Below are 12,328 nucleotides of genomic sequence, written 5' to 3' on the forward strand. Positions count from 1 at the left end.
CTGAAATGCAGCTCCAGGTCCAGCCATCAGCACAGGCTTCCACCAAAAAGGTAGAGGAGAAGGGAAATAATAAAAAGGGAAGCAGATATGTGCCAGCTTTGGGGAATATTTCTAGAACTCCCATAAAAATTATCTCATCAACCAGAATGGGGTTAAATGGACACACCAAGGTATAAGAAATGCTGGCAAATGGAGACTTTTTGCTGAGCAGTATGCATCCTTAAGCCCTCTACATTACACAGAAAGAGAGAAGGAACAGAAAAAGAGAAGACAACATCAGCCTCTGCCCCGGTAGCCAGCGCCCCCAAACACGAACAGAATGACATGAATTTCTGAAGTCCTTCTTCCCAAAGTACTCCTCATTTGTGCATAGCTCTACAACAGGGAAGGCCAAGTCCTTAACTTATGAGTGCAGTCAGAGGCCCTGCTAACTGTAAATGAGTTACCATGGTGGTATTATTAAGTCTGCCACTTACTGAGTGCTTGCTGCATGCCAGCCAGCCCTGCACTAGCAGTTCTGTGTTTATCAACCTCAGAGCGCCCACGGTGAGGCCTTGCCAAGTGAGTAACTTGCTGACATCGAAGGGGTCAGACTTGCTCCTTAGGTGGGCTCAGTGCAGAAGCCTGTCCTCCCCATTCATCAGAACTTGTGGCCAAAGAGTGGGTTCACAAGGGGAAGGCCCTTCACTGAGACCCAGTTTGCCATTTGTTCAAACAATCATCTATTTTTAAAACATCACTTTAGGTTCTCATTACTTGTGAATTATGCTGACCTCTGGGGATACAAGTGATAAGGAAAAATCCATGCACCTTGAGGATCAGAGGTGGAGAAGTCACCAACCCCAAGAAAATGATCAATGATGATATAGGGGCAGGGCTGGAAATAAGCAGGTCCTGTGGGTCACAAGACCCCAGGGCAGTGCCAAATACTTCTCAGGACCCAAATGTGGGACTTCCAGGGCTCCCACTAGATGTGGATGACAAATAATGACACAGACGCCATGAAGGGCCCACTACCATAACACAGAGTACACTTCTACTTTTGCTTTTATCCTTTCCTCTCTTTGTTCAGCCCATGTTCCCTCTACAGAGCCAGTTTCTCCCTCACCCCTTCATCCCTCATCTTTCAAATAAACTTTTGGTACCATTTTTGGCTTGTCTCATTCAATTCTTTGTTCGAGGCCTAAAGGACCTGGAATACTTTTAATTGGTGAGCCATTTAACTACCCAATAACAGTGATGGCCACAAAAAAGAAATGTTTGTATTACCACAAAAGGGTAGACTACAAGGATGGTGTCAGTGTGCTGCGTCTGGGGTGGTCTCCCTGCAGAGAGCCAGTGGAGCTGACATCTGAGGGGTGATGCAGGGGGCAGACTCTGTGGGAATACGCCCCCAGACTCAACTTGTTGGTACAGATAATAAAGCACTCAGACGCCAAGAAATCTCAACGAGGCACTGTTGTTTACTTCTGCAGAAGGGCATGAGCACATTTTAGCATGAGGTAGCAGGCACAGGGAGGCCATAGAAGGGCTCTTTTTATCCCTAACATGAGAACCAGCTAACCCTTTTCCCCATTGGCTGGGTTGAAGGTTGCAATCTATCCTGATTGTCCTGAAGGGTTGCTAAGGGAGAGAAGAGTGGGGTACGGGGAACTGAAAGTTCTTGGCTGTTGATACATAGTCCAGTTCTCTTATATTTTTGATAGAAAAGACCTTGTTTCTACAAGGCTGGAAGCACACTTGGCCACCAATACAGCACATGTAGAGGCCTGAGATGGTGACTCAGAAGCAAGGATGGGGTGCTAAGGGAGAGGTGAATGGTGACAGGACAAGGAGGGATACAGGGACCTACTTTTGAAGACCATGGGAAACATTTTAACCTAAAAACAGCTAAAACAGTGTTTTAACGTGAATTAGTATGGGGAAGGCTGGAGGAGGCATACACAATTTATTTTGCATGTAATAAAGAGAGGTTTGTTTCCCCACCACATCACTTCTACACAGGCCCCACACACATTTGGGAGATTAATTATTCATGAGTAATTAGTTTTGGAGGACAGCATCCTGGATGTAGTGTGGAGAATGACTTGGAGGGGCAGCCAGAGGTGACAAGGAGGCCCTGGAAGGGGCTACTGCAGAACTCAGTGGTGGACTGAATGCAGCCAGGGAGTAGGGAAGCCACCCAGATATCTTGCAGCTTCTGGCACAAGTCCCTGGATATATGACAATCCTATTCACTGAGCCCAGACAGGAACCAGGTTTGAGGACGAAGGTCACATTATGTCACCAAATGTAGTTTCTATTTATATAACCACAATCTGTGAGTCCTGTCCACAAAGTTAGCAGAAAATAATAAAAATACATTCAAATGAGCCACAGACTACAAATCTGGAATGAGAAATCACCTTCGGTCTCTGGACTCTTTCTAGCTCCTTCAGCTGTGAAGTCGCCACTGGAAGTCACAAGAAACCTGCCTGGGACACTGCCCCTAAAGTCCGTGGGAAGGTGACATAGAGGACTCCACAGACCTGAACAGCCACTGTGGGTGGATCGGGCAGACAAGGCCAGCAAAGTCACTCAACACATCGGCTCCATGACTGGAGAGGTGGTGGGGGCTGAAGATTGTAATTCCCATACTTTTGGAAAAAGTAAATCACTAATTAGTAGACTTACCACCTCAGTGAACAGTTTCTAAGAAACCTCTGATTACCCTAGGATTACAGCTCATTAGAGCCCTTTCCACCACATTCACAACTACCAAAAACAGAAAACTCACAGAGTGGCCAAACACCCAATATGAACAATTAGTTACATCCCATGACATTTTGGCTCCATTTATCTGTGACACCTTAACTGTCAGACTTAATAATATGGTCTGTGCTAGGAAGGAAAACTTATTACCTCATAATCTGGCAAATATAAAATGAATCACATTCATAGACTAGGAGATTATTCATGTAATGTAAAATCCTAAGTCTACACTCCGTGTATCCAGCAGTTCATCTAAGGCAAGCAATGATGTTAAAATAGCTTTACCAATGACATCTTGCTTTAGCCTTCAGTAGGATGTAATTTCCCAGAACTACAGCCTCATGGTTTCCCTGAGGTAGGGATGACTGACAAGATTCTACACTGCAGATGGTTGAGCAGATGCACACAAGTATGATATCTCCCTACAGACAACCTGGGCAGCCAGGGAGGAGGTGTAACTTGCACTCTGAAGCAATTATAAATTCTCTCCAGGCAGATCAGAGATTGTACAATATGGTCCTGTTTCCAACCATTTTGGATGCAGAATCAGGCCACTGTGAGCCTAAGCAGGTACCATCCACATCTGGAACTAATATTCCCATCCCTGTGAGTTTTGCCAGGAGCTCTGTTTCAAGAAGTCCTTTGCCTAAACAACATTAGGGTTAAGAGCACACAGTCCGAGGAGATAAACAGGTCTATTGCTGAGTCCCTATTCTCTGCCTGTGAAAATGTAAGCAAATTGCTTAGCCTCTCTAAGGTACGAATGACTTGCTTAGAATATTTGCAGGAATGCTGTAAGTATAAACAAGGCAATAGCACTAAGAAGTGTTTGGCCTATATCAAAACCCAAAAAGAAAGTAATATTAATTCTTAGAAGTGTATACATTGTGACTTGCAAATTATGACCAAAATTTTTTTAAAAACACCTCATTGTTTCTCTGAAACAGTACTAATAAGATGCAACATACTGATTTTTACTGGTGCATATTAATAATACATAATAATGAGATTTGTTATGGTACATGCAAATAACATCTTTTGAGTTATTTTCATCCTGTTATGCCCCTCTGCCTTTCCTCCCCTCCCCTTTCCATCTCTAAATGTTTATTTTATAGTTTCTTGTCATCTCTTTTTATTTTTATTTTTATTTTTATTTTCTTATAAAAGAAAACAATATTTAACTTTCTGAGATGGGCCTATTTCCCTTAACATGATGGTCTATTTTCCTGCAAATGACATGATTCTGCTCTTCTTTATGGCTGAAATATATATATATATTATATATATATCATACATATACACATCAGATCAATTGATGGGCATCTAGGCTGTTTCCATTGCTTAGCCATTGTGAATTATTTATATTATTGTGAATATAAACATGGATGTGCATGTATCACTATAATGTTATCTTTAATTCTTTCAGTAATATATCAAGGAGTGATATATTTGGATCAAATAGTGTATCTATGTTTAGTTTTTTGAGAAATCTTCATATTAATTTCCATAGGAACAAAATACTTCACTGTTTCCCTGGATTGGTAGTGATAAGATGCAGCATAATGAACTTTGAATCTCCTTACCTAAGGAGAGTATGGAACTCGATCTTTCTAGAATTAAAATAACCAGCTTCAGGAAATTATATTTCTCTGAATTCTCCTGACTTATCATTATTTGTTATATTTTGTAATATACCTTACTCTAAGGTTTAAATCAGTTACCTGTCCTCAGGAAGATATGACATATTAATCTGATAATCCTTGGCAATGTAGTCTCCCTGCTTCTAAGAAGCATAATGAAGAAGGAGCAAAAACATCGGAGCCAGATGACTTGAGGGATTGGACTTGGGCTCTGCATCGCACATGGGGAAGTAATGCAGCTTTCTAGCACGTAATATTTTCTTGTGTAGAATTAGAATGAAAATATTTTCTCTACAAGGTTTGTTTCCATTTCCTCTCTCCCACCTCCTTCACCTCATCAGACCACTTCCAGCCTTATCAAATCTCTCAAAGAGGAATTAAATACTGTTTTGTGATTTGTTTTATTAAAAATAAAGTTACAATAAAGAGAAAATGAGTTAATTGAAATCATTCCATATCCCTTTACACTAACAGACAATTTATTTTGCATATTCTCTCTCACGTGCATAAAAACTTTATAGTCACAATCATAGTCCCATACTATTTTGTACTGTGCTCATTTTACTTCCCATATCATGGACACATCCATGTTTCTACATGGACTCCCAAATAATTATTTCATAGCAGTAGACTTCAGTACAAAATACAGTTTTAAAAATTATTTTTAAATATTTGTAGAGATTAATGCCTGGCACTGTGGTAGAGGTTGGATTACTAAAAGGTAATTTAATATCAAAAATAAAGGAAAATGTCCATGATGAGATCTGGCCTTTCGAACCTTGACACCAAGGTCACACAGCATCATTTCTGCCACACTTGTCAGCTATTTCAAGTCCTAGGTCATCCCAGAGGAAGGGAAGGGGAGGCAGCATCACTTCTGCAGTGCCCAGATGCAAGGGAGGGAAGGAAGGAAGGAAGAAGGGAGGGAGGGAGGGAAGGAAGGAAGGAGGGAAGGATGGGGGCAGGGAAGGAAGGAGGGAAGGAGGGAGGCAGGGAAGGAAGGAAGGAAGGAAGGAAGAAGTCCTTCAATGAAGGAAGAGTTGCCAAAAGTGTGTGGCCTTATTTTGAAATGTTAAGGACAGCTTATTAAGTCCAATGTGAAAGGTATCATAGAATATTATTCTGAAAATTAATTTTTTTCTTAGAAAGCAAGGAATGAAAATCAAAACCTCTCAGTACCACCACCAATGGTGTGCAGTCCAGCCCCCCAGAGATGGAGATGGAGATGATCATCAGTCTGCCGAATCACCCTGGATCAGCAGTCTGGAGTCCAGATCGTCTTTCCCTTTCAGCTCCAAGTCATCCACATCCTGGAACTAAGACTCTTCCCCACGTTGTTCCCAGCAAGCACCTCCAACAGCAGGATGTCAGCTATGCTGAGATTAGGCCCTATTTCAAAAAGCTGTTCCCATTTAATTTACTTTTTCTTTGTTGTTCTTCTTCTTCCATTTGTTTCCTTTCTATTTCCCTGAGTCCTGCCTCAACCTTGGCCTTCCCATTTAAGAAATTCCCACAGAAGTGCCATGGAACAATTGCTTTTCTGCTTCTTACACTGCTTTCTCATTTTGTTTCAATTCTTCCTCTCTCCTAGTTTTTTTCATCTGATCTACTATTTCATTTAATTTTTCTTATATGGCTCTCACTAAAGATCATCACCACACTAAGATTTTCTTAGCTTGCACTTCTAATAATTTTCAGGTACCTGAGATATCATTATCTTCCATATTTTCCTGGGAGACTATTTCATAATGCAGAGCTTCATCTGGGTATTTTTTGCTGTATGTAAACTAGAGGGCAGTCTGGACAATTTCATCACTTCCTCCAGCCTCAGATGTCAGGCAACGGTAAAGCTGGGTGAAATATTACACTGTGAAGGAGTTGTGTTGACAGACCTCAGAGCCCATAGATCACTGCATCTACATGGTTCCTTGCCAGAATCTGTCATTGTGGCTTTTGCTGCTGCCCCTGGGTCTCTCTGATGTCCAGGCAACTGCCTGTATATATTTTAAAATACACACAGTATGCAGGCAACCTACTTTTAAAGGGAAAAGAGAGAGAGCGAGAGAGAGAGAGAGAGAGAGAGAGAGAGAGAGAGAGAGAGAGAGAGAGGAAAGGAAAGGAAAGGAAAGGAAAGGAAAGGAAAGGAAAGGAAAGGAAAGGAAAGGAAAGGAAAGGAAAAGACCTTACGGAAACTGTGACATTATCGTAAAGATTCATAACTGGAAAACCCATTCCTGTGATGATATTAATCCTCCTAATTCTTTAAAGATTTAACAAAGTACTAATGAAAGTCTCAATACATCAAAACCAATATAATTCACCATACTAACAAAGTTTAAAAAAATGAACTGTGTGATCATATTAATGGATGTGGTAAAATCCTTTAACAAGACCCAACATGTATTCCTGTTTAAGAAAAGTTGGATAAATAAACCAAAGGAAAGGATTAGAGAGTTAACAAATATACAGTCACTTATCTTTCTTAAAATGACACTTCAGAACAGTGGGTGGAAAAGGATCTTTTCAACAAATGATGTTGGTTCAACTGGATATTTATGGGGAATAAAATAAATTTTTATTCCTAGCTTGTATCACCCATTAAACTCAACTCCAACTGGACTGTGGATCCCAATGTGAAAGGGAAAAGAATAAAATACCCTGAAGATACTATAAAAAAGATTTCTTAGGCAGAGAACAAAAGTACTAACTGCAAAGGAAGAGACAGATAAAATGGACTACATTAAAATTAAAAGCGCCAATATATTTATAAATACCATGAAAAAGTTACCAGAAGAATAGAGAATTTGTATAAAACATACACAACCCCAATTAGATTTGTATATCACAAATCAATATGAACAAAACAGTTTAATTTGTTTTTAAGTTGGACAAAACATTTAAATAGAAAATTCACAAGAAAGAGTACCTAGTAGCAAAAAAAAAAATCTAGAAATCAATCAACAGGAAAATGTACATTAAAATGAAAGTAAGATATCAAACAACAACCCACCATAATGGCAAAAATTTTAGTAAGTGACAATATAAAGTGTTCAGAAGGTTATAGAGCAAATGGAACTATCATTGTTGGTGGAAATGGAAATCGACATATACACTGTGAATATAGCAAATCTATCTACTCTTAGTAATGTAACAGAAAATATTATTGTTGGACTATAATTGTTATAAGCTTATAGAGAACAATTTGTTGGTATCAAGTGATTCTGCAATTCAGCCCCTAAAAGTCTATCTTATAACAATATTTACACAAGTACCAAAATAAATCTAGGTATATGTTGGTTCTTATTACAATATTATTTGTAGTGGGGAAAATGAGAAATAACTAAAAATCAGACATGGTGGTGGCTCATCCCTGTAATCCCAGAGCTCTGAGAGGCTGAGTCAAGAGGATTCCAAGTTCCAGTCCAATCTGGGTAACTTAGTGATTTAGCATGACCCTGTCTCAAAAGAAAAAAGAGGTGGGTATATAGGTCAGGGCAAAGGCACTATGTTCAATCCTGAGGAAGAGGGATGGAGAGAAGGAGGAGAAAGAGAACCTGAATATTATCAGTTGGTGAATGATAATTGAATGACAGTTCCATGAAAGTTATCTATATGAATTGATTGGAAAGATATCCTACAGATACAATTAAATTTAAAAATTCACAACAACAAACATAACATGATCAGTGGTCAAGTGTCATTTCCTGGTAGACAATAAACCACCAATTATTTTATTTCCATTTTAGCCTTAAAGTGTATAAATACTCAAACCACTAACTCTTTAAGAGTCGCATCCATGTCTAATAGAAAATTTCAATAACAACAAGCACAATAAAAGTTAATTTTTTTCAACTTATTGAAAATGTCCTCCTGCTTTAAGAAAATTCCTTGTGATGGATTTTTTAAATTTAAGGCTTTAAGACATCATTCCGGCTGCTATCAAGAAATCAACCAGTGGTTCAGACAGGCAGGTCTGCAGACTCCGTACCAAGGTCGCGAGTTGTGCAAAACACGCTGATACAGCCCGCGCCCCGGCAGCAATCCACTAAACGCCCCCCACACACTCCTCTGGCCTCTTCTCTGTACTGCCACCTGGTTCCACACTACAAAGACAAAGAGGACACCAGACCACTAGACCACTGTACTGGGTAAGTTGGAGTCATCTTCACCTCACATCAGGACCGGGACTATCTTCAGGGGAAGGGCAGCTGGAACCTGCAATACAACCCTACAGAGTTCAACCCTATAGGAGGACAGGGAGCTCAACTTGGGACTTGCAGCCATAAATCTCCCTGAATTTCACAGGTCTGCTACTGGCTTGCTGAGACTAATTGACTTATATCTCCACTCTGCTACCCACGTTGTCTATTGTGACAACAGAGACATAACCTGAAAGAGGCCCTTCATCTTCATTATTTTTTATTTCCCAAATTAGTACTATTGGTTTGTTTTTTTCTTTTTTCTTTTCTTTTTCTCCTCTTATCTTTAATTTTTTTCCTACTCTGTACAAATATTTTTCTCTCCTTTGTTTCTTTTTTCTTTTTTTCTCCCTTTTCTCTTTCATTTCTCTCTCTCTTACACTCACTCTCTTGCTCTCCCACATTGCTCATCTTCCCTTTTTGTCCCTGTTCTGGCCCTCATTCGGAGTTCTTCTTTATTTTCCTATTATTCTCATTTTCCTTCTTGCCTGTGTCCTCTGGCCTCACTGCTAACCTTCCCCTATCTTTATACCTATTTATCCCTCCTTCCCCAACCCCTTCTAACTCCTCATCCCAAAGGGTAAAGTTGTTATATCGAAGAGTTTATTCACTATATGTTGGGTTGGTCCTCGATCTTGATTTAATTCACACAGCTAAAGGTGATAGATTAATAACTACCACAAAATGTCATTTTCAAAGATGTACTTGATGCAATGGTGTTGCTGATTGTATCACTTCAGCTAAGGTGTTGGTATTGATCTAGTCAGTGAACCTTCCTAGTATAAGGAAAATGAGATAGCCTTAGAGTCATTAGAGACCCAAAACTTAAAGACCAGCTATATCTGGAAGACATCTCTAAGAAGCAACCATTCTACAAGGGTTCTAATTACAAGCCACAAAGGTACCTACAATAAGCAATTTCAAACTATCAACCCAGGAGTTAAACCAAGGACAGTACCAAAACCAAAAATGAGAACACATTTAAGCAAGGCACAAACTCAGACTTCCATCCCACCAAGGGTAAATCCTGGGGGAAATGAGATGGAAAAGTCCAATAACCAACCACCTGGATACCCTGAACTGATAGCACAGGAAGTAACAAAACAGATGAATGAGGCTCTAGAAAAATTGAAAGCAGAAGTAGTCTCTGAGATATCTACAGACATGGTGAGCAGAGTGAAAGACATGATTAGAGGATCTAGAACAGAAACAGATAAAAAAATAGAGGAGCTCAGAAACATGCTGGAACCAATGAATACCCAGCATAAGAAAGAAATGGAAACCATGATCACCCAACATAAGAAAGAAATGGAATCCATGAAACAGATTCAAACAGATATTCAGGAGATCAAAAGCTCCACTGAAAATATCCACAGCAGATTAAGGGAATCTGAAGATAGAATATCAGATATAGAAGAAAGGATCGCAGTTAGAGACGATGAAAACAGAGATTTCTTAAGAATAGTAAGGCATCATGAGAAATCGATCCAACAACTGCTAGATGATGCAAAGGAGAATAACATAAGACTGATAGGAGTCCATGAAAAAACAGGAGAAAGCACAATTGACATAAAAAACTGTTCACAGAAGTAATAGTGGAAAACTTCCCAGACAGAGGTAGAGAATTGGACATACAGATAAGTGAGGCATATAGAACTCCAACTAGCCATGATCAGAAAAAAATCTACACATAGACATGTAATAGTCAAGATCCCAGAAACCCAACAGAAAATCAAAATCTTACAAGCAGTTAGAGAAAAGAAACAAATCACCTACAAAGGAAAGCCCATCAGAATCGCAGCAGACTTCTCAACACAAACCCTCAAGTCAAGGACAGCTTGGAGTCAAGTATTTCAAGCCCTAAAAGAAAATAACTTCCAACCTAGACTGTTGTATCCTGCAAAATTATCTTTCAAAATTGATGGGGAAATCAGATACTTCCACGACAAAGAACGCCTGAGAAATTTCATGAACATCAAACCAGCACTATAAGCAATTCTAAACAATATCCTAGAAAAAAGCAATGAAGGTCACAACACCATGAGGCCCAACAGAGGGAAGCCACCAGGCAAGGTAAGACACTAAAGGGAAAGGACAAAAAAATAAGAAATAAAAGAGCCAACAAAAGTAAAACATCATGACAAAGATAAATCAACATCTATCAATTATAACCATCAATGTTAATTGCCTCAATTCACCAATCAAAAGAAATAGACTGGTAGAATGGATTAAAAAGCAAAATCCAACAATGTGCTGTAACAAGAAACACACCTAGTTCAAAAAGAAACTCATAGACTGAAAGTAAAAGGATGGAAAAAAGTTCTCCACACCACAGGGACCCAGAAGAAAGCAGGGGTAGCAATCTTATTTGCAGACAAAGCAGATTTCAAACCAAAACTAATTAAGAGAGACAAAGATGGTCACTACATCCTTGTGAAGGGAACAATCCAAGAGGAAGAGATGACAATCCTAAATATATATGCACCAAATATGAATGCCCCCAACTATACAAAACAAATATTAATGGACATGAAAAACCAAATAAACACTAACACAATTGTAGTGGGGGACCTCAATACCCCACTATCATAAAAAGACAGATCATCTAGACAAAAAGTTAACAAGGAAATTCTACAACTGAACCAAGTTATTGAACAAATGGACTTAATAGATGTTTACAGAGTGCTCCACCCCACAAAATCAGAATACACATTCTTTTCAACTGCACACAGATCATTCTCCAGAATAGACCACATGTTAGCTCATAGGACATGTCTAAGTAAATGTAAAAGTATTGAAGTTACCAGCTATATATTATCAGACTATAGTGCAATAAAATTGGAGATCAATAGCATAAGAAGCCACAAAACCCCCACAAATACATGGTAACTGAATAAAACCCTCCTGAACAACCAATGGGTCACAGAAGTAATTAAAGAAGAAATTAAACAGTTTCTACAAGTAAATGAAAATGCCAGTACAACATACAGGAATCTATGGGACATAACGAAAGCAGTTCTACATGGGAAATTCATAGTAGTGACTGCCCATATTAGGAAAACAGAGAAAACTCAGATAAATAACCTAATGCAGAACCTCAAGCTCCTAGAAAAAGAAGAGCATAATGAATCCAAAGCTCATACAAGAGAGGAAATTATAAAGATCAGAGCAGAAATCAATGCAATGGAGACTAAGAGAACAATACAAAAAATCAATGAAGCAAAGAGTTGGTTTTTTGAAAGAATAAATAAAATTGATAAACCTTTAGCCAACCTTATCAAAAAAAGGAAAGAAAAGGCACTAATACATGCAATTAAGAATGGAAAAGGGGAAATCACAACAGATCCAACAGAAATCCAGAGGATCATCAATACCTACCTACTTTGAGAACCTCTACTCCAATAAAATGGAAAACACAGAAGAAAGGGACAGATTCCTAGATACATACGAACTGCCAAAGTTAAATGAAGATATAGAAATTTTAAACACCCCAATTACAATGAGTGAAATTGAAAATGTAATAAAATATTTTCCAACAAAGAAGAGCCCAGGTCCATATGGCTTCACTGCTGAATTCTACAAGACATTTAAAGAAGAACTATTTCCATTATTCTTTAAACTCATCAAGGAAATTGAAAGGGAAGCAAGGCTTCCAAATTCTTTCCTGGAAGCAAGTGTTGCTTTGATTCCAAAATCAGGGAAAGACCCAACCCCAAAATAGAACTACAGGCCAATCTT

This window comes from Heterocephalus glaber, unplaced genomic scaffold (genome assembly GCF_053883595.1).
Source record: "Heterocephalus glaber isolate CG9 unplaced genomic scaffold, H.glaber_assembly_v1.0 deba00000594, whole genome shotgun sequence".
NCBI classification, from domain to species: domain Eukaryota; kingdom Metazoa; phylum Chordata; class Mammalia; order Rodentia; family Bathyergidae; genus Heterocephalus; species Heterocephalus glaber.